Here is an 8284-nt window from a genome sequence, read left to right on the forward strand (position 1 = left end):
GGAATATTTGCATGTTGTTGTGTTCTTAATACCTCCATGCGGCAGAGAGTTCTACATGTAATTTCACGAATCCGGCACACAACACAAAGGAGAACTAACTCAACGCGAAGAACTTCAATCTTAGCTGTCTTGGGGCAACCAAGGATTAGCCTCATTGCTTCATTTTGAATAATTTCCAGGGGCTTCAGATGGGACTCGCTGAACCGGACTAAGACTGGGGCAGCATAATCAATCAATGATCGAATAACAGAAATGTAAAACATTCTAAGTATGGGGACGCCAACACCTAGGCCCCTGTGTGCGAGAACACGCAACGGTGCCAACCGTAGTAAAAATTGATTCCTGATATAAGTGATACATTCCGTGGTCTGTTTAAAGCTAAGATATACACCCAAGTATTTGTAACAGTGGACACGATCGAGTTTGACGTCATTGATACGTGGCGCCCGACATACTCTGGCAATTGATTGAAATTTAGTTTTGGATTCATTAACAACTAGTCCCATAGAAGTGCACAAGTCTTCCAGCTGGTGGAGGGCTAAGGTAAGCGTCCGTGGAGCATTACACTGAACAAGTATATCATCAGCATATATAAAAACTTCTGTGCCCTGAGGAAAGGGGTACTGTGCAATTTTGTCCATGAGAATATTAAAGAGCAAAGGACTAAGGACCCTTCCCTGTGGAGTGCCCAATTCAAAACTCCCTTCAGCAGAAGAGGCTCCATGGAACCACACCTTAGCCTTCCTAACATGCAAATAGTCTTTGACCCAGCCCAGTAATTTCCCTTTAATGCCCTTTAAAATAAGTTGTTCCAATATAACCTCTTTATTTGCTCTGTCAAAGGCACCTTTAAGTTCAATGAAAGCCCAACAAACAGCACCTGCAGAACTTATAAGCACTCATTAGAACTCAACCCACCTCCGTTTTGGCCCTGGGGGTGGTTGGTGTGAGGGTCGAAACCAGGCTCACCAGCAGGGACCTGGCACAACACACTATAACTTGTGACAATAATTCAGCGTCTAACTGCTGCTGCTGCTGCGGTCATAACTTTAGTGTGTAGCAGAGATGTTTTTTTGTGTGTGTGTGTGAGGAGGAAGAGGAAGGAAGATTATAGATTTTTCCTTTTCAGATGTGGAGGTAACACTCTCTCTCTCTCTCTCTCTCTCTCTCTCTCTCTCTCTCTCTCTCTCTCTCAGGAATGAGAAAATACAGATTAATTTTATATACTTTTATTATTATTATTATTAACCATCAGTCATCACAAGTTCAACCCAAAAACTCAACTTGTTCAAAACTTTTTCAACTCTGTAACCCCAAAATTTCAACCCAAGACCTGACATTCAACCACGATTTCTACCACTCCACCACAATCTACCAGGACCTAACCACCATATATCTTTTCAGGGCTATGGCTGATTGGCTGGTGCTGTCTGGTCACTCAGCTCAGTAAGGGACTGGAAGCTGGAACTCTCTCTCTCTCACAAAAAAAGTAGCATAAAAGTGTATAAGGTCCATTGAAAAAAAAGAGAGAGAGAGAGAGAGAGTGTGTTCCATCTCATCCTCTCTCTCTCTCCCCCCAACATCCAGGCGGCATCTTGGGAGGGGAGGGGAAGGGAAGAATACAATAGCTCACTGGTGGACAGAGGAGAGAGAGAGGAGGAGGAGGAAGAGTCCTACAATAGCTCACTGGTGGACAGAGGAAAGAGAGAGAGAGGAGGAGGAAGAAGAAGAGTAATATATTTTTCCAAACTTTATTAGTCTTCTCTTTATAGAAATACAGAGAGAAAGAGAGAGTTAGTTCCATCTCTCTCTCTCTGCCCTTCAATTAATCTCCCTCCATCTTCTCCCCAACAGGACTCGTCTCATCTCGTCTCCCCCAGCATCCAGGTAGTATCTTGAAGGCCTGACTGGTTCCCTCGGCTCAGTGGTCTTGTCTCTGTCTCCCTCCCTGCAAGAGTCTGGCAGAGTTTAGTGCCAAGAATATATATATATATATATATATATATATATATATATATATATATATATATATATATATATATATATATATATATATATATATATATATATATATATATATATATATATATATATATATATATATATATATCAGGCCCCACCGGGTGTCCTCACCACAGTGTTTTGACAACCCCCCCAGACACATGCCCCCCAGACACATAAGCCCTCCCACCCCCTCTCTCTGCAAGAAGTGTCAGTTTGCTCAATAAATATACAAGCAATTTCTGGTGTTTTTTTCGTCCATTCTGCAAAGTTTACAAAGACACAGACCTTGATAAAAGTAGAGATTACAAAGAAACGAAAAGGAGGAGGAGGAAGAGGAAAGATTAAGCTATTTTTTGGCATAGGAGGAAAGGAGTAAGGAAAAATGAGAAAAATAACTTGAAACTGGAGAAGAAAATGAACGAAAACACCAAAATTACACTGGAGAAATACACAGACCTTGATAAAAGTGGAGATAACAAGGAAAAAAAGAGTAGGAGGAAGACAAGGAAGACAGGAAGAGGAAAGATTAAACTTTTTTGGTATGGGAGGAAAGAAAAGGGAGAGAAATGGACTTGAACTTGGAGGAGGAAATGAACGAAACCACCAAAATTACGTCGGAGAAATACACAGACCTTGATAAAAGTGGAGACAGGAAAGGAACGAAGAAGAGGAGGAGGAGGAAGAGGAAGACAGGAGGAGGAAGAGTCAAGATTAAGCTGTTTTTTGATGTAGGAGGAAAGGAGGAAGAGAAGAAGAAAAAGGGAGAAAAATGGACTTGAACTTGGAGGAGGAAATGAACGAAACCACCAAAATTACGCTGGAGAAATACACACACCTTGATAAAGGTGGAGATAACAGTGTGTTAACGTACTTTAATATACGTAAGAATAGGTCACTGTGCCTTAGGATTTCTCTGCCGTAAGCCTCGTTTATACGTTAAGAGATGAGGAGGAAGGGAAACAAGCAAATAATGGAACTATATATACGATACAGTGAAAAGGATTTACCGAGAAGGATGTACGTATGAGAGGAGGAAAGTGAGGAGAGAGATTAAGGTAAGTAAAGGGAAATAAAACAGAGGAGACGATGAGGATAAATATAAATAAAACAGAACTAAATAAAGAAGGAATGATTAGAACAGAGAGAGAGAGAGAGAGAGAGAGAGACATACATCACGGAGGAGGAAAAATTAACATATGTGAGAGGAAAGTCTGGAATTTGAGGAAGGCAAGGAGGAAGGGCCAGCCATGGAGTCTACTAGCATCAAGGAGCTGATTCAAGGTACGTCTCAAACTTCCTTTCCTAAGATCTATGAGGCAGACCCTTCCGCCCCTCACGTCAGCTACTTGCAAAGGTCAATAAGGAGATCAATCAAGTTCTCACGTAAACAGCATTTTTGTTACGAACGTTAGACTCGAGTGTTGAGTAAAGAAGGCTTACCCGCTCAGTCGGGGCGTGTTATATAGATTATAATAACCGCTGTGAGGCAAGTGTGGAAGAGGCACCGGAGCCGACAGACCCTACGGGGGTCGTCATCCCCATCGGCCCTGTGGCTGGAGAGGAGTTAACACACTTGTTTGCAACAATAGTAGAGGATCGCATGAAGCTGTGGGTAAGGGATGAACGTGATCATCAGCCTCGACGAGATATGGCACGTGACAACAGTCATGGGGCCGCAAATGAGGAAACACGTTATGAGCGCGAGGAAAACACTTCACGGCTTTCCGTCAGGGTGGACCACACTGGCCCAATACGCCATGAGGCAGACGGAGAAGACACAGGGTCCTTGATTGGCGAGGAAATACATATTGGACGTGATCTTGGGCACGTTGCGCAAAGACAAATATCAAGGACTCGGCCTTAAATGAGGAGACACGTAGTGGGCGCGCAAGGAAAGGGCCTCTTCCCGTCGGGGCGGGCCATGATGGCTCGAGACACCTCCTTGAGGCAGACGGGGAAGAGACTGAATCGATGAATCCACAGATGAAGACGTAAGTACGGGGCGCGCAAAAAACAAGGTTGGGTCTTCTCACCAGGACAGACCGCTGGGGTCTACGGGCCTGCTGGGCAACAGGTGGAGAGGATACTGGGACCTCAAGCAATGAGGCAGAACGCATCAGGTGCGCTAAGAAAAAGAAAAATGATAAGGGCCCGAAGACCGGCCATGCGACCGGCAGGGTAGAAACTGGGTCCTCAAGTGATGCGGAAGTACACGATGGGCACGTGGACGTGGATGTATGGGGATGATATTTACGACTCAAGAAAGTAAGAAAGCGATATGCATACCTGGCGTACGAGGAAAAGGGAGATGAGGCACACGCGTGGGAAGTGTCTGGACAGGAAAGATATATATAAAAACAAAAATAAAATAATAATCTAGTCAGTAATGTTGTGGTAGAGGAGAGCTCATAATGGTGTAACTTGCCAAAGGGGAAAATTGCGCTGAGATTCGACGTAAATGAACAAAATGCGATTATCAGAGGATCCAACGTAGATGAAGCTTGGCTAGATTTCATGAGGTGTGTATTAGTATTTCTATTAAGAACTAGCAAAGCCTCCCTTCAGGGTGCAGATACAACAAGTTGAACTACAAACAATACCAAAAGGTACTGGAGAAAAGCGAAGGCAACGAATAGTCCAAACTGGCCAGTCAAAGCCAAAAGGAGGAAAAATAAAATGACGGTTTCAAAAAGACATTCGCACGAGACTTAAATGTAGAAATGTCTGCAGAAAGGACAATCTCACTGGGTAACTGATTCCATAAACTTGTCAACGACGGAAGAAAACATCGTGAGAAATGTGTCGTACTCTCTTCTTTCACGACCGGTCACAACCAGATTCATTATGCCCTTTCGTCAAGATTGGAAAATGTGTTAAGAAAGGAGAACCGGGTAATTACAGGCCCATCAATCTAACTTCAGTTGTAGGGAGGCCACTCGAGAGCATAATTAGAGGCACCTTGTAAATTACCATGAAAGTCACTTGGTAATAAAGGATTTTCAACATGGCTTGCGTAACAAGAGTTTCTGCTTATCGAACCTAGTGACCTTTTAAAATGACCTCGTCACTGTTTATGACGTAATCACTGGACGTAGTCTATCTCGATGTTCAGAATATTGAGAGTAAACTACACCAATGACCGCACGTTGGTTAAGTAACTAACAGCAAAGAGTGGTGAGCAATGGATTTGATTCAAGAATGGACGCTTGGCCGTAGTGGTGTCCCTCAAGGCTTAGTTTTTTGGCCCAGTGCTGGGTTATACCTGATACCAATGATCAATGACGTTGACGGTGGACTCCATAATCTCATTAGTAAATTTACTGACAATACAGCGAATGGTAACTCATTCCTTTCCTCAATGCCGCCGACGACGACAGACAAAGCCAGCTCGTCCGATAGATGGGAGATGGCATTTTAACATAGATAGAGCCAGGCTCTTCAAATTGGTAAAGTATGGTAACATATAAATAAATAAATGAATAAAATACCAATAATAGTAATACGAGGTTCGATCATGAAAGGTGTGGCGTTCAATCCAATAAACTCAACAGCGTGCAGGGTGCCAAGGACCTGGATGTCGATTCGCGTCAAACTTCAAAGAAACATCAGAAGGCTATTCACGAAAGCAATCAAGACTCACTCATTCACTACGACTTTTGAAAAAGTGTATCGAGGATTCTTATCGAGCTTTGATCGTAATTGTTGACGCCCCATGCGGAGCGCTGCACTAGCAGTCCAGCGGGACCTGAAACCAGATATCTCCGGCCAGAGTGGCGAGACAGCGGTAAGGGGATGCGACGATGTAGGCGTGATGAGTGAAATGCTGGCCCCTCAGTTGCTGACAACCGGACTTCAAAGGCACATCATTTAAATTGCGAGGGTGTGCTTCTACGGCACGTCGGGAGACACCATTGGGGGGCGTGCTACTGCCGCACGAATTCCGGGGCCCCGCGTGCTACTGACGCAGGATCTAAATGTATCAAATGTATCGTATGCGGAGCGTGCTACGGTGGCGCGTGTGAACGACCCGCTTTTATTCATTATCTACATCAATGACATAGACAATGGGATAACTAGTGACATAGGTAAATTTGCAGATGGGATGCACTATTAGGACAGGGGAGGATGCTAGAGCACTGTAGGAGGATCTCAACAAACTGTCAGCTTGGTCAGAGAAATGGCAGATGAATTTTAACATCACCAAGTGTAGCGTACTTAGTTTAGGAACACGCAACCCATTACATGGGTATAGTTTAGACTCCATAGGTAGAGCAGAGTGTGAAAGGGATTTAGGACTGTTAGTGAACTCTGACCTACAACTAAGGAAGCAATGTATTAGTGCGAAGAATAGGGCTAACAGGGTATTATTAGGCTTTATTAACAGGACGGTAACCAACAGTGCAGAGTGCAGAGGTCACCCTCAGACTCTATTTAGCGTTAGTTAGGCCACACTTAGATTATCCTGTCCAGTTTTGGTGCCCACACTACAGAATGGACATCAACTTGCTAGAATCAGTTCAGAGGAGGATGACCAAGATGATTCAGGGGCTGAGGAACCACCCATATCAAAATAGGCTGAAACATCTAAACTTACATTTATTCACTAGAAAGACGAAGAGTGCGGGGAGATCTGATAGAAGTATTCAAATGGGTCAAGGGTTACAACAAAGGCGATATAAGTAAAGTACTGAGAATTAGCCAGCAGGATAGAACTCGCAGTAATGGATTTAAATGAGAAAAGTATAGATTTAGGAGAGATATAGGCAAGCATTGGTTTAGTAGTAGGGTGGTGGGGGAATGGAATAGACTCAGCAATCACATAGTTAGTGCAGGGACGATAGCTTGTTTTAAGAGTAGACTGGATAGCTACATGGACGAGGACGACAGGTGGTAGTGGGAGAGAATCTGGAGCTGCCCTGTGTAAGCCATAAGGCCTCTTGCAGGCTCCCTATGTTCTTTCCTCCCCAGTCAAAATACATCTTCCTTCCCTCCCTCCCTCCCCCCAATCATGTTCTCCCTTCTTTCCTTTCCTCCCCAGTCAAAATACATCTTCCTTCCTTCCCTCCCTCCCCCCAATCATGTTCTCCCTTCCTTCCTCCCCAGTCAAAATACATCTTCCTTCCTTCCCTCCCTCCCCCCAATCATGCTCTCCCTTCCTTCCTTTCCTCCCCAGTCAAAATACATCTTCCTAGCCTCCCTCCTTCCCCCAATCATGCTCTTCCTTCCTTCCTTTCCTCCCCAGTCAAAATACATCTTCCCTTCCCTCCCTCCTCCTCCCCATTCTGTCCTCCCTTCCTTCCTTTCCTCCCCAGTCAAAATACATCTTCCTTCGCTCTCTCCTCCCCCGAATCATGCTCTCCCTTCCCTCATTTCCTCCCCAGTCAAAATACATCTTCCTTCCTCCTCCTCCCCCAATCATGTTCTCCCTTTCCTCCCCAGTCAAAATACATCTTCCTTCCCTCCCTCCTCCCCCCAATCATGCTCTCCCTTCCTTCCTTTCCTCCCCAGTCAAAATACATCTTCCTTCCCTCCCTCCTCCCCCGAATCATGCTCTCCCTTCCTTCCTTTCCTCCCCAGTCAAAATACATCTTCCCTTCCCTCCCTCCTCCTCCCCATTCTGTCCTCCCTGCCTTCCTTTCCTCCCCAGTCAAAATACATCTTCCCTTCCCTCCCTCCTCCTCCCCATTCTGTCCTCCCTGCCTTCCTTTCCTCCCCAGTCAAAATACATCTTCCTTCCCTCCCTCTCCCCTTTGCTGTCCCCCCTCGAAAAATTTTCTCCCCAGTTCCCATCTCTCCCTCCCCAGCCCTGCCGCTTTTCTCCCCCTATTTTCTCCTCTTCCACAGCCTCCACATGTTTCATCCACCATTCATACAACACGTGAAAAAAATGAAAAAACAAGAAATAAATTAAATGGCGGGGTTTGTTTTGGCCTCTCTCTTGCTCTTGCTCTTGCTGTACAGGTGACCCGTTGGAGAGTCAGGCCTTCGCACCGGCACAACCTGTAAAAATAAAACAACACAAGCAGTATCCATTACAAATATAATGTTCTTTCAGCTGTGCTTAGTGAGTATCCTGCATTTGCCTCTAGATTGTAGTCCATATGTACAGTCCCTCAAGCATAGCTGGGCGTTATCGCGATAAGTTATCGCGATACTTTATCGCTGATAACAAAATCGGATTATCGACCATCCGCTACTTATTTAAATATATATCGGTATCTTCGTTACTTTTGTAACCAAACTAGCGATAATCGCTACTTTTTTTCCGCCTCTCAGGAAA

Source organism: Eriocheir sinensis, unplaced genomic scaffold (genome assembly GCF_024679095.1).
Source record: "Eriocheir sinensis breed Jianghai 21 unplaced genomic scaffold, ASM2467909v1 Scaffold529, whole genome shotgun sequence".
Lineage (NCBI taxonomy): Eukaryota > Metazoa > Arthropoda > Malacostraca > Decapoda > Varunidae > Eriocheir > Eriocheir sinensis.